Source organism: Lissotriton vulgaris, chromosome 2_1, assembly GCF_964263255.1.
Source record: "Lissotriton vulgaris chromosome 2_1, aLisVul1.2, whole genome shotgun sequence".
NCBI lineage: Eukaryota > Metazoa > Chordata > Amphibia > Caudata > Salamandridae > Lissotriton > Lissotriton vulgaris.
Window position 1 is genome coordinate 1,213,889,025 of NC_141687.1, and position 14,465 is coordinate 1,213,903,489.

Sequence of the window (14,465 nt, forward strand, 5' to 3'; positions counted from 1 at the left end):
CAAGAAAAATATAGATTAGGAATAGTAATAGCAAAAACCTTAGGACGTTATGCTTAGAGCAATTACCAAATTAATTTTGTTAAATATATTGTAGATGTTTTTGTGTAAGGTTTCATACATGGGCAGCTCCTCTTTAATAGCGGAGGAGCGTTGTCCCACTGCCATCAGATGATAAATAAAACAATAATAAAACATTGTTATTATTATTTTATTTATCTCTGTGCTGCATATGTCGGAGTGGGAGGGGTGGGCCGGGCCATCACAGGCAGGAGTGGTGGACACTAATAAGTGCGCATGTCTGTTTGGCCGGCCATTCTAGGAGAAATGCCACAGACTCCATTGCACTGTCTGAGTGGCAAAGAGGCTGATCAGACCAATCCTGGTGCTGCTGTCATGATTTGAGAGCAGCATCTGGATTAGGTGGAGAGTCTATGGCATTGATGCAGGAGAGTAGCAGGAACAACGAGGCCTCAGCAGCAGTGGAAAGGCAGGCAAGTGATTGTTTATTATTTATTTGTATTTCCCAGCCCCTATCCTCCAACGTGCACCGCCCTCCCACACCACCCTACCAGGTTCGATTGATGGCACCCGCCACTGGCTTCATATGCATGATAAGGCGAGAAAGTTTCTTAAGGATAGCCCAGCTCCACAGAGTGCTTGATTGGAAGGATGCGAGTACAGATCTGTTTTGGTGTCTTGCATGATGTCAGGAAAAGTGGTCTTAAGTTGTCATGTTTCTGCACTGCAGCATGTATGGATCAAAAATAAGTACGTAATAAAATGGCTAGGTTTCTTATTATTGGGAAGGAGTTGGGAGTGTGTGAAGTGTTTTGGGCCAGTGGGCAAGGAATAGTGACTTGCACGATTGTGTAAATACGCTTACACATGTGGTGAAGCAGTGAAAGAATTCTGCATGAGGTCGTGCCCACCATCTTTGTGTGTGAGATAGATTCTGGGTCTTATTAGATGCAATCCTCGCATCACCTGCTGAGAATATCGGGTCTTGAATGGTTTTTGTCTTTACCAGAATGGAATCCTCTAATTTTGCTTCCTGTCGTCAAAAGGAAGTCCCACCGAAGTGCACCTTCTTGTAAAAAGGACAATCTGCAAGAGTGTATTTTAGAGGACCTCCACATCTCTAGAACCCCGGGGTATATAGGCAAGGACCCTTTCAGCAAGGGAGCAGGGGGTCTCTTTTCCTCATTATGAGTCGCCACTTTATTTCTATGGGGAGAGAATGCCACTTACCATCCAATCAAAATTATGAGATCTACTGGAACACTGCAAATCTGTTTGCCTTTACCTGGAGATGTTGGCTGCAATTAGCAGCCAACATCTCCAGGTGAAAGTTTGTGGCAAAATGAGGCATTATTAAAGGAAGTGGATGCTAAAGTACCAAATGCCTAGGTAAGTTATAAAATCTGAGGAGATCCTTATGGTTCCACCTGTAATCCATGTTAATTACGCCCTCTGGAATTACTTCTACTCAGATATTGGTAACTCCTAGAGGCAAACTTAACAGCACCAATTCTGGGGATGTCATAATGAGGCCTATTGTCCTTTATGAGATTGTGACATTAAAAAAAATATATACGCGCTTGGATGGAAACTGAGATTGTGCTATATTATATTATGTAGATTTGTAGGGCACACTATCACCTGGGAGAGTATTATGGCTCTGAGCATGTGTGAGTCTAGGCACAGCTAAGGCCTAGTGGGACTACTCGAGAAAGCCAGATCTACAGCTTTTTGCAGAATTCAAGAAGTGAGGCAGAGGCTCGTATATGTAGAGGCAGATTGTTCCATCCTTTGGGAGTGACGTAGGAGGAGGTTTGATCAGCCGATCTGACTGGCTGGGTGGGATTTGTGCAAGCAGGAGTACAGATAAGCAGAGATGTCTGTTAGGTTTGTGAAAGTAGATCCGATTGTGGAGGTATGCTGGGCCATTGTTATGTAGTGCCTTAAAAGTGTGGGTAGGGAGTTTAAATTGTGCTTGTTTGTGAATGGCTAGCCAATGGAGCTCCTTCAGGAGTGGTGTGATGTGAGTGCGACCTGTGACCTTCAGAGTGATTGTGAACGCTAAGTTATGACTAGTGTGCGGTCTTCTTGTGAGTGTATGCTGAATTGCAGTGTGAGCAATGTCTATATCTTTATTGGGTATTTGATGGATATCTGCACTACAGTGGATAAGCTATTTAGCTCTAGAAATGCAACAGTAGTGGGTTTGGTGGACCTTCCAATTCACTGCTCTTGTGACAAGTCTTCCTTTGCATGTAACCACGCACTGGATGCATAACAGAAAATACTGTTAAGACCGGCAACAAATCCTAATGCTGTGCCTTCAAAACCTCTAAACATCTTCATCATCCAAGTGTAAACCACCATTAAATACATGAAACAGAGCTGAAACGCACAAAAAGTATAATCCCCTTCTAAATAAATTAAACAGAGCCTAACTGCACAAGTCATGCAAGTTACTACACATCACACACATTGCACAGCAGACAAGAACAGTGGGTCTTGACTCTAGCCAGACCTTACAGAGGTGATAAAGAAAACAGCCCTCTGTCAAGGGTCATGGAGGTAGTCATAGGTGTTTTCCTTGATATACATCACTAAGCTGCTGGTGAGAGTCTGCAGCTGTTAAGAGGGTATTTAACAACCAGTATAACTAAAGGCAGCAGGGCTATTATGCTATTAGAACATTCAACCCAGTCAGGCAGAATGTTCCAAATTCATTAGGAAGCAACAAATAGACCAACATTACTGGGGTAGGCGGCCGCTACCATCTGGTATTGGTCCCCATATTGCCTTCAATAGACCCTACAAACCACCCGCAGAATCTTTCCCATTATCTCCTCCTCCGTCTAAATGCACTTAAAATCAGATTTACATATAGAAAGTGTGTCACAGTGAACTGGCCCAAATGTTTTTCAACTCTTGGCTGCTTTGTCGTGCAAATATTATTGTATTGCATTTTCATTCCATTTATATAGCGCTTACTACCCTTGACGGGGCATTGAAGTGCTTTTTCGGCATGTAGCACGCCACTTACTCCGGAACCCAAAAAGGATTAGTGGTGAATTAGTATAGAGTAGCAGGCTATGTGGGGCGAGCGAGAGCTCCTCGGGATTGGCTACAGATATGCAGGCATTCTAGGAGACGGTGGGCAGGAGCCGCTCTCGTCTGTGTCAGGAAGCTGGAGACAGGCAGCTCAAGGCTTCCATGAAGAAAATGTAAATACAACTGGAGAGAGAGAGACAACAGTGGACACTTCAGGGAGCGGTGAACAAACGAAGCTGCAGGCTGATTGCGAAGAGGAAATACAGATTATAAACAACTAATTAAAATATACGGAATTCTAATTAACACTCCAGGAGCAAGGAGGAAAGCAAAGCTCGACAGACAGAAAGATATTTATCGGCAGGGAAGAAGGGAGCAATATGGAGAAAAGGGGGAGACGGAAATTGATAAAAAAAATGTGAGAGAGAGGTGGGGGTTGGAGATGTAATGCAAAGGTAATTTGAGAAAGAGGAGGGAAGACAGAGGAAAATGAAAAGAGAAGGATGGGTCGGTGGATGGGTGAGTGAGCCAGAAAACGAGATAACAAGCTTTATCAAGGCCAACACCTCTGGCATTGGCTGCTAGACCTTTACTTTTGACAATACTTGTTTTGGTCTGCATTGTGCTCGTAAAACTTTATTGTTAGAGGAGCTGCTGGGCCCCAACAATATAATATTGACATATTGGCTAAAAGTAAATATATTTTTGGTTTCAAAAGGCACACATTGTCATAGATATCCCTGGCACTGAACAGAACTACTTTGGTGTGTGAATGTGCTGATTGTGAAAGAGCAGAATGCAGTCACTCACAGTCAAGTTAGCCAGTGGCTGAGGTGGGTTGAGCTCTTGCTTCATGCTGTATGATGCAGAAGGAGGAATACAAATTTGAATGGCGAAACCACAGATCATTGGAAGAAAATGGCTGACTAAAAGCTCCCCTAAGTAAGTATATTATATGCCCAATTTTACTAAATTAAAAGTTCTTGGCTAACACCAGGCCTAAAACAAATTGGGCCAAAGACAAAAAGAAAATAGAAGGTGAGTCGGAGAAAGAAATGCTTCTGAATTCATACAAGTTCACATGTCAGGTAAAGAAAGCTAAAATAGAATAGCTCAACTGAGAACTATTGGATGTGCCATTGCTTGTTAGATTCTTTCAACTTGCTGAAAACACTTTGTGGATATAATCCCAACTATGAACTTGCTATGTGTTATTATATTAACTCTCTTCTCTCTGTTGGGAGAAGGTTAGAAAGAATGTCATTGTAGTCCTCCAAGTGGCCAGTGAGACTGTAAAAATCAGTCCTAGTTAGTATCTTGGAGTTTACAATGAGCTACTGCTATTATGTGACTTAAGTCTGCAGTGATGGTGGAGGCAATAAGTTGTCAGTTGCTCACCTTTAACAAGGTGGCCATATATTGATATGAAGACAAGACAAAAACTAGCATTGGCATAGCCAATAGGTCTCACCTTTGGGACCTTATAAGTGTTTAGTTATCCAGCACAATATCATTGGTGCAACAACATCAAGTGTTGCATGGCTAAACACTTATAAGGTTCCAAAGGCGAGACCTATTGGCTATGCCAATGCTTGTTTTGAGTGAGTGGCTCATGCAGGTATGCCACTGTGAGGTAGAGATGCTGTGAGTGCTTTTACAGGAGCCCCTGTGACATTTCACCTCTTCAAAATGTATCTTGGGTCTGGTGTAATACTTCTAGCCCCTATTCCCGTCTTCTCACACCCAATGCATCCTTAAATGTCCCATGTACAGCCTGGGTTGACACTCCTATTACCCCAGCCCTCCAGTGACACTTTACCCATCCTGGGTGGTGGTGGTGGTGGTGGTGGGGGTGGTGGACGTGGTGTTAGTTGTGATGGTGGTGGTGGACGTGGTAGTGGTGATGGACATGGTGTTGGGCATGGTCGTGGACGTGGTGGTGGTGAACGTGGTGGTGGACGTGGTGGTGATGGTGGACGTGGTGGTGGTAGAGATGGTGGTGGTGGACGTTGTGGTGGTGGTGGATGTGGTGGTGATGGTGGACATGGTGGTGGATGTGGTGGTTGATATAGTGGTGGTGGTGGTGGAGGACATGGTGGTGGACGTGGTGGTGGTGGACATGGTGGTGGTGGACATGGTGGTGGTGGACATGGTGGTGGTGGACATAGTGGTGGTGGATGTGGTTGTGGTGGACATGGTGGTGGTGGTGGACATGGTGGTGGTGGAGGACGTGGTGGTGGGCATGGTGGTGGTGGATGTACTAGTGGATGGGGTGGTGGATGTGGTGGTGGACCTGGTGGTGGACGTGGTGGTTAGGGTGGACATGGTGGTGGTGGATGTGGTGGTGGTGCTGAACATGGTGGTGGTGGTGGGCGTGGTGGTGATGGTGGACATAGTGGTGGACATGATGGTGGTGGACATGGTGGGGTGGACGTGGTGGTGGATGTGGTGGTAGTGGATGTGGTGGTGGTGGACTTGGTGGTGGTGGAGGATGTGGTGGTGGTGGTGGACGTGGTGGTGGACATGGTGGTGGTGGACATGGTGGTGGTGGTGGAGGTAGTGGTGGTGGTGATGGTGGACGTTGTGGTGGATGTGGTGGTAGTGGATGTGGTGGTGGTGGACTTGGTGGTGGTGGATGTGGTGGAGGACATGGTGGTGGTGGATGTGGTGGTGGTGGTGGACATGGTGGTGGTTGATGTGGTGGACATGGTGGTGGACGTGGTGGTGGGCGTGCTGGTGGTGGACGTGGTGGAAGTTGTAGTGGTAGACGTGGTGGTGGTGGACTTGGTAGTGGACATGGCAGTGGTGGACATGGTGGTGGTGGATATGGTGGGGTGGACGTGGTGGTGGATGTGGTGGTAGTGGATGTGGTGGTGGTGGACTTGGTGGTGGTGGACGTGGTGGAGGACATGGTGGTGGTGTGGTGGTGGTGAACATGGTGGTGGTGGACACGGTGGTGGTGGACTTGGTGGTGGTGGTGGTGGTCGTGGATGTGGTGGTGATGTGGTGGTGGTCGTGGATGTGGTGGTGATGTGGTGGTGGTGGATGTGGTGAACATGGTGGTGGGCGTGGTGGTGGTGGTGGACGTGGTGGTGGTGGACATGGTGGTGGACATGGTGGTGGTGGACATGGTGGGGGTGGACCTGGTGACATGGTGGTGGTGGTGATGTAGTGGTGGTGGATGTGGTGGTGGTGAATGTGGTAGTGGTGAATGTGGTGGTGGACGTGGTGGTGGTGGACGTGATGGTGGCGGTGGCAGTGAACGTGGTGGACATGGTGGTGGTGGACATGGATGTGGTGGTGCTGGATGTAGAGGTGGACATGGTGGTGGATGTGGCGGTGGACGTGGTAGTGGAAGTGGTGGACATGGTGGTGGACATGGTGGTGGACATGGTGGTGGTGTGAACGTGGTGGTGGTGTGAACGTGGTGGTGGTGGACCCGGTGGTGGTGGACTTGGTGGTGGTGGTCGTGGATGTGGTGGTGATGTGGTGGTGGTCGTGGATGTGGTGGTGATGTGGTGGTGGTGGATGTGGTGAACATGGTGGTAGGCATGGTGGTGGTGGTGGTGGTGGACATGGTGGTGGACATGGTGGTGGTGGTGGATGTGGTGGTGGAAGTGGTGGACATGGTGGTGGTGGACGTGGTGGGGGTGGACGTGGTGACATGGTGGTGGTGGTGGATGTAGTGGTGGTGGATGTGGTGGTGGTGGATGTGGTAGTGGTGGATGTGGTAGTGGTGGATGTGGTGGTGGACGTGGTGGTGGTGGACGTGGTGGATGTGGTGGTGGATGTGGTGGTGGTGGTGGATGTGGTGGTGGTGGATGTGGTGGGGGACATGGTGGTGGACATGGTGGTGGTGGTGGTGGACGTGGTGGTGGACAACTATTGAGTAGGAGTGTGCTGGCAGAATGCGGAAGGAGAGGAGGATCTTGAAGGGGGCACATGGGAGAGCAGGAAGTGGCCGAATATCAGAAACAAGCCACTGTATCGCTCTGGTTGATGTTTGGGAGGTGGGAGGGGTGTTCTGTGCAGAAAGGCATAACGGCGCTCTAGTAAATAAATAAATAAAACAAGTGCGGTACGCAAAAGTGAAAGTGACCGTGTTTGGAGCTGAAAGTGCACGCTGTGCTTAATTAGCCATGATGAGGGAGGAAAGCCACACTCGCTCCCGCGGACCCTAGGCCAGGGCAGAAAGAAGGCGGGACATGCACCCGCTTTTGGCCAATTGCGCGCTGTCTTTCTTAGAAAGACGCATGCAAAGGCCAATAGCGGGTGAAGAAAACAAAAGCACATGCATGAGCCTGTGTTCCAAAGTTTAAAGCCCTTACTAAATGTCTCACAGTTCAGCGCATGCGTGCTGGCTCAGGCGAGACCTAAAAGGGACTTTCCAGGACGGCCCTCCCCTGCCATAGTGGGAAGGTGGGCCAGAGGAGGGAGGAGGGGACGGTTTGGGCACAAAAAAACAAACAACCGTGCCTTAATGCTGCCGCCGCCATCTCCCACACATCCGATCTTCCTGCTTCTGGCTCTGGGGCTGGGCACAGACTCCAGGTTTGCACCTGCTGCCAATCCTGTACCTGTTCTCTCATGAGAGCAGCTTCAAGATTGGCCTGAGGATTGGCAACTTGCACTTCCAGGCAGACTGGGAGCCTATGCCTGTACTCTCCAGCAACGCAGCTGAGGCTGAAAGGAGCTTCACTACGCATGAGGGTTTGGCCGGCCTGAGATGGCCGGCCATACACCTCATACGCAGCGAAGGGAGTAACCATCAATCTCCCCCCAGCAGTGTCACCCTCTGGACCTGGCCCCAAGACTCGTCAGAGTCCTAGGGGCGCATCTAGGGGGTTAAAATAAAAAGATAATAAAACAGTTTTATTATCGTTTTATGTACTGGTGGTGGCGGGGAGGGAGGCGCTCCACTGCTCTAATGGAGTGTCCGCCGCTGGGATTGACTACATTTCTTCTAAAACAGTGCTCTGAGTGAATAATCATGACAAAGTTTATTGAAAACTCATGCATTGTCATTCACATTCAGATAAGATTCTCCATCTCCAGGGACATATTTTCAAATGCATACTTATTGGTATAAGTTACCAGTTTTTGGATAGTGTCAATTAAACCAGGGCAGACGGATGTAAGAGCTCACACCTCTGGGAGGTTAGAGAACTGAGCCAAAAAATTGGTTGAATGTGGAAGGTAGGATTATATTGCGGGGCTATGGTTCCACGTAGTCCATGATGCTTTATCAAAAATGTCAGAGGTAAAGAAGAGACACCATGCACCCATCAAACCCTGATTTCACAAATAGTATCTCTTCTGCTACCCATAGCTTTTTCCCCATTATTCTCCTAATGCTGTTGAAAAGTGACGGAGAGGGCAGAGTGTGGAAACCACAAAAATACAACTGGGAATATAGAACTGATGGCTCATTAGCCCTGCAGAGACAGGAGTAATAATGGGCCTGCTGCCACTGCTTACCTCTAACTGGATTCCGTGGGCAGAGGTAACAGATACAGCATGCCACAGCAGAACCAGCAAGAATATCCAATCATGAGACATCCAAGGTTGACCTTGCCAAAGTGGATTCAATGGAACCCCCGTCAGACTGAGGGTTAAGGGCTATATTTAGGGATGAATTGATGGAGAGATCATCAGCTATCCAATCTGGCAAACAGATCTGAGGGAACGCACACAATTTTCTTAAAACATATGTAGAATATTTGCCCTCCTAAATCCTTCCGGGATGATCAGACGCATTTGATACTCTCATTCAGTGTGAACATATTAGTCTGAGCTGCTTTTAGCTCCACGTCATTACCTCATTTGTACTGGTGATTGCAGTAAGCACCCCCAGCATTTATTTCAAGGGACCACTAATCTCTACCACCTCCAACAATCTTCTGGTCCCTTTCTGCCTCCGTCTTAATTCCCAGGGCCGAGGAAGACAGCTGATCAGTCCTTTCTATTTCCACATACGCCTGAGGAAATAGAAGATGGACAGCCAAATCAGTAGTTCTGGTTTACCATTTGTTATCTTGGGAGCCCTGCTTCCGTTTCCACAAACTGTAATGGAAATAAAAGACGGGCTGTAGCTCTTACTGGATCATGTACATAGTGACAAGGCCCAATGTAGAGCTGGGGGCGCAGCTTTCAAAGGCAAATGAAGTCATCATGTGATTAAAACGAAGAAGGGTAAGGCCATCACCACCTTCTCTCACGACTCAAAGCCACCCCACACTCGGCCTCCACAGAAATATTTTGGTGAGCAGCCCTTATTTTTTTATTTTATTTTACACAAATTAAGCCCCACTCCCAGTCCACTGGGGATATGCTAAACGTTATTCAAGCGCTCATTTCTAAAGCTGTTCTCTGTGAATGCGGCCCTAGTTGTTACCTCCCAGCTTGGACAGAGCCGATGGGGCGCGAGCCAGCAATGAGATAGTTGTGTACCCTAACGATGGCGCGCGCGTGGAGCTGCTCAAGGGCCAATCAGAGCAATCAAGCGATTAACATAAGAACACCTTGAGAGAGCGGAGAGCAGGAGCCGTAATCAGCACTTCCTCCAATTATATTAGGATCATAATCGCACTTGCATGTTTCTGTTTGCATAACATTACTTGATTCCCCGTACTGAAAGGTCTTTTATTACCAACCATCAACACTTTTATGGCCTTGGAAATGTGCGGCAAACCCATTTCAATTAATACTGCTCTTTGACTTCATTTAATAATGTCAGACAGAGCCCAGAGAAAAACAGAGTGGGGAAGGAGAGGACGAAGGCGAGGAAGAGAGGGGGTGTGTGGGAGAGGGAGATGGAGCGAGAGAGGGGAGAACAATGTAAGAGAAAAGAGAGGAAAAATAGTCACAGACAGAGGAAACGCCCAAAAAGATTCAAATTGTGAGATATGGGAAGGTAGGTAGGACTGAAGGAGAGATAAATAGGAATATTGTGTGTGAAGAGGAGTGAGAGGGTGTCTCCATTAAGTTAGAACTTGGTCAACTTTTATTTTGACATACACAATAAGATGATGGACGGGGCACTGAAACTTGGCAGACACTCACCCCCAAGTCACAGGTTTGGGTTTGATCCATCAATGTTCTTCTGCCGACTGTGCCACCCCAGTTTGGATCCAACCATATGCAAATCACTCTTGACCCTGCTCCTCGTGGGAACAGTCCAGCCCGAACTGCAACACCAGGTCTTCCCTGGACCAAAAACAAACATCCTGGAACCGGTTTTGGGGTATCACTCCTCATCAGCTAGACTAGCTTGAATCCAGTGGCAAAGAGAGCAATGGACCCAAGTAAGGGCATACCCTGGCTACTTAGGGCGAACATAGAAAACGCTAAAAGATAATGGACGGAGTGCTGACATTTTTTAGACACTCACTCCAGTCACAGATATTTTATTCTGATCACTGTAAAGAATCTTCATCACCTTTTTCAATATCACAATGGTTAGGTAGATAAAAAAAAATACAGTTGAAAAATTCAGCAAAAAGTAGATTTTGCAGAAGAAAAACAGAAAAAAATGTCATAGGCAGACTTTTACTACAAGAAAATGTATTCTATGGATTCCACCTACTAATGCCTAATTATGAGTGGTACGGAAGAAGGGCCTGGTAATAGAGCACCTAATATTAGCAATACTGAGGGAAGAGTGACCACCTCATTCCATGTCATCACAGACACGTCTCCCTGTTCTGAAATGTGAAGGAAGTGACCCAATTAGGATCACCCGGGTCACTCGTGACCACCTCTCAGCCATCCATACAAATGAAGAGTTGGTCAGACAGTAGAGAATACAAACCAAGTTATTTATTAGCATTGTGATCGAGCTGAGTCCAGTCTGACTAGCCTCCTAAGATGCTACTGAGGGGACTGACCCTCACCAACAGAACATCAGAGGTTGTACATTTCCAATGCCCAGCAAGACCCGCTCAAAACTGGAAATTTCTAGTTGGAGCAGGTTAAAAAAAGGAGACACAGAAGATGAGCTACACTCCTGAGATCGGGTAAATGTTATCTCAGCCTCAAGGTTACTCTGCCCATGCCCGCCTCTGTAAGCATGAAAACAGGCCTACCTATCAAGGAAGGTATGCAGAAGCACATTCATGTATTCATTGAGACAGCGAACCTCAGCCTTAGAGAAATAAAACGACAACAAAATATTGAAGCTGCTTTCTGCTGAGGCAGGCAAAATGAGACCGGTTAGTTTTGATCATCACACAAAATGGCGGCGAAATGCAAAATGGTGCCGCAAATGCTACCTTAAGAATAATCCTAATAGGACGAGTCGACTGGAAGTATTTTTCTAGTCCACCAAATGTTTGCCTACAAATCTTTGTTATCAGGTGTATCAAAACTACAATACTTTGAATGTATCTGGATGACTGAGGAAAGTCTAGGAATGGAAACTGTGTCTGAACGGAGTGTGGTGATATCCCTCACTGGGGGCATCATTGTTATATTGTTTTGCAAGTTGATCTCATAGATTCCTAAGCAATGAAAAATAATATGCAGAAATCTGTGTTAGCATCCCAATTCCCATATGCAAACTAGCAATCTCATTACTCCTACCGTGAACAAAGTCCAAAGTCCTCCTGGTATGACCTGGAGATTTTGACCCCGGTCAAAGATATAATACCACCATATGTGATTCCTGCTATTAACTCCCATTAGGTCTTGTGAGTCACTCATAAATAGGGGCTAAAACTTTCTTTACAGGAAACAGTTTTGCGATGCTGTTATAATTAGGCACACTTACAAGTGCACCGTGAAAGACATTTATTCCAACAGACAGAAACAGGGATTGGCAGTAATACAAGAACATAGCAGAACTGTAGACTTTAGGAATCAGAGCAGGGAACTTCTCTCCTCAGTCAAAGTTGGGCTTGCACCTCACGCACACACACATGCACATCCTGCAGATACAAACTAGGGGTATGTTTGAGATAATCCTAGTTTCCCCAATGCAAGGTAGTAAATATTCACCAAGTTCGTGTAACCTGAAGTCCAATCTAACATAAATAGAATATCTGGCTTCAAGGTCTGATTTCGCTGCACCACTCTCTTTTCTCGGATGCCTGAGGACTTTTGAAGTTCCCCCAAGGACCGCTCAATTTCAGAGATTCCCCAGGGGAACTTTAGAAGTCTTTCAAAGAATGTTAGGTCTCGGGAAATGGAGAAGAAGCATATGGGTTGCCAAGAGAAAGCAGATGGTTGCTATTTCGGTGCTGTGTGGCAATGGCAGCAGAGGGCTCCCCTATTTTTGGCACTTAAAAAAGGCCCAGAATTAGAAAATCTGGTGAACTATTTGAAAAAAAAACGGTATAAAGATGCTAATTTTGCACAGCCTTGACCTTCAGGATCATTACCAGCACATGGATGGTGGACACCCGTCTGCTGTAAAATTGTGGCATTTGCTACCGGTGGCTAAAGGGTGAGATACCTAATGACTGTTCTTAGTGCAGAGCAGCTGGTCCGCAGCTGCACATTGGCGATCACATGTCAACATAAGTCCCTTAGTCTCGGATTTCCTATTCTGGAGAAACACTAGTGTACAGCGACAGCAGCAATCTTCTTGTGGCCCCAAGTGCAGCGAACACATAGGGTCCCTTTGTGTACCGTTTTTCCTTTAAATACGTTTCCAGCTTTGCACATAAGGACACATTGGCACGTTTTTTCTCCTTTTGAGCCCCTCATAGCATTCATTTCTTCATTAAGAATGCATGATTTGTTGATTATTTCATTTCTTACATGTGATACATAGTGCTATGCTTTGATATAGGTTGATAGTGCATTAAAAACTCGTATGGTATGTATTCAATTGAGTGATTTATAAAGTATTTTATACATAGGCAAATGTGCAGAAGACATTCATGTTTTTCTTTTTCGAACCTTACATCACAAATCTGTGAAATACTAAAAAAATGTATATAAATCAGACACACAGGCATCTCAACAGAGATGATTTTTAGGAATCCGAGAGAGCAGAGAAGCTGCAAACACTCTGCTTCAATGTCACTCACTTACATGCCATGGTATTAGCTGTAGCTTTCTCAAGCAAAGAATGACAAAACAAAGACAGAAACTGACCGTGATTGCTGCAGACTCAAAAACATCTAAAGATGAAGAATGAAAGATTTGCATGTAAAAAGGCCATCTGGGAAACTCATTTATACAGCATTTTGGTGCTAATCTGAATGTTAGCTAGAGGCTAGAACAATAGCGATTCTAACACTGATTCATTTATAAAAATGTTTTTACTTACTGGTCACCATCTAATAAATCGCCATTTCTTCTTGGGTTTACATGTATTGTATTTTTGTTTTTCACTCAATCATTACACAATATCTGTAATGACGCTCATTCATATAACCGGCACTAAAATTGGGTTTAAATATTTATTAAGGGCTTGTTAAAATATAATTACAGCAGATATCTTGTGAGCGAAAGAGCCTTCAGACTTCACTAATACATATAATCCTGCATTCTCCCACTGGAATGATCGTTAACCAATAAGCATGTTCTCTAGGTGAATCGTGCGAGGTGTGTGGGTCACAGCCTGTCTGTGCTTCTTGAATGGCAAGTTGGTCCATACCTGTGCTTGCCAGGGGGCTGAAGAAAGTCTAACTGGGCTATATTTACAAGGGGATTTGTAGACACGTACCAGCACCAAGGACTAAGCTTGAACTTCAGTTTAATCCCACAAATGATTCCTCCAGTGAGTAGTGGTATTTTGCAAAATGATGCACTCCAACCTTCCCCAGCAGAATGTGGAGAGGGTCCACTAAACTCTTTAGGAACAAAGGTACCCCTTATTGTTTAATTTGAAGGTCTGGGAGAAAGCGGAAAACAGAAGCATGTGTGTATACAAGCCTCGAGGCACCTCCCACTCGACCTCCCCTAAGTCAAATATGGCTAATGAAGCCCTATTGGGCCATCCCTAGATTCTTAGACATCACAAACATAATACACAAGAACATCAGTTCATATTGATTTATTTTTATGTCTTTTCAGATAAAAAAATTTCAATTATTCAACTGTCTTTTTTAAAATAAATATTACTTTTTGAATTCTCTTCTTTTTTCATTAGTACAAAAAGTGATCTGAAAAATGTAACATATTTTTATATATTTTCCTTATTTAAATGTGAAAATTGAAACATGTGATACAATAAATACATACAGCATTACAATAATTAAACGTGTTCCCAATACATTTGCCATACACTCACCTCTCATTCATTCATTGTGTACCAGACATATGCTCACACACTTTACAACTCATATAAACAATTCCAGCTACAAAATGGCTTGCAATTGATACAACTCATGGAGAGATTCCTTCTGTAATTTCCATGGTTGCGCCACCTGCTGAAATAGGATCTTGGCCGACGA

The 14,465-nt window shown here is 45.5% G+C and overlaps 1 protein-coding gene across 1 annotated transcript in view; it reads right to left on the bottom strand.

The window, feature by feature from the left end:
• The window catches only part of LOC147732399 (opioid-binding protein/cell adhesion molecule-like), a 2,769,197-nt gene that overhangs the window by 2,097,375 nt on the left and 657,357 nt on the right, over nucleotides 1-14,465 (bottom strand). The window lies entirely within an intron of this gene.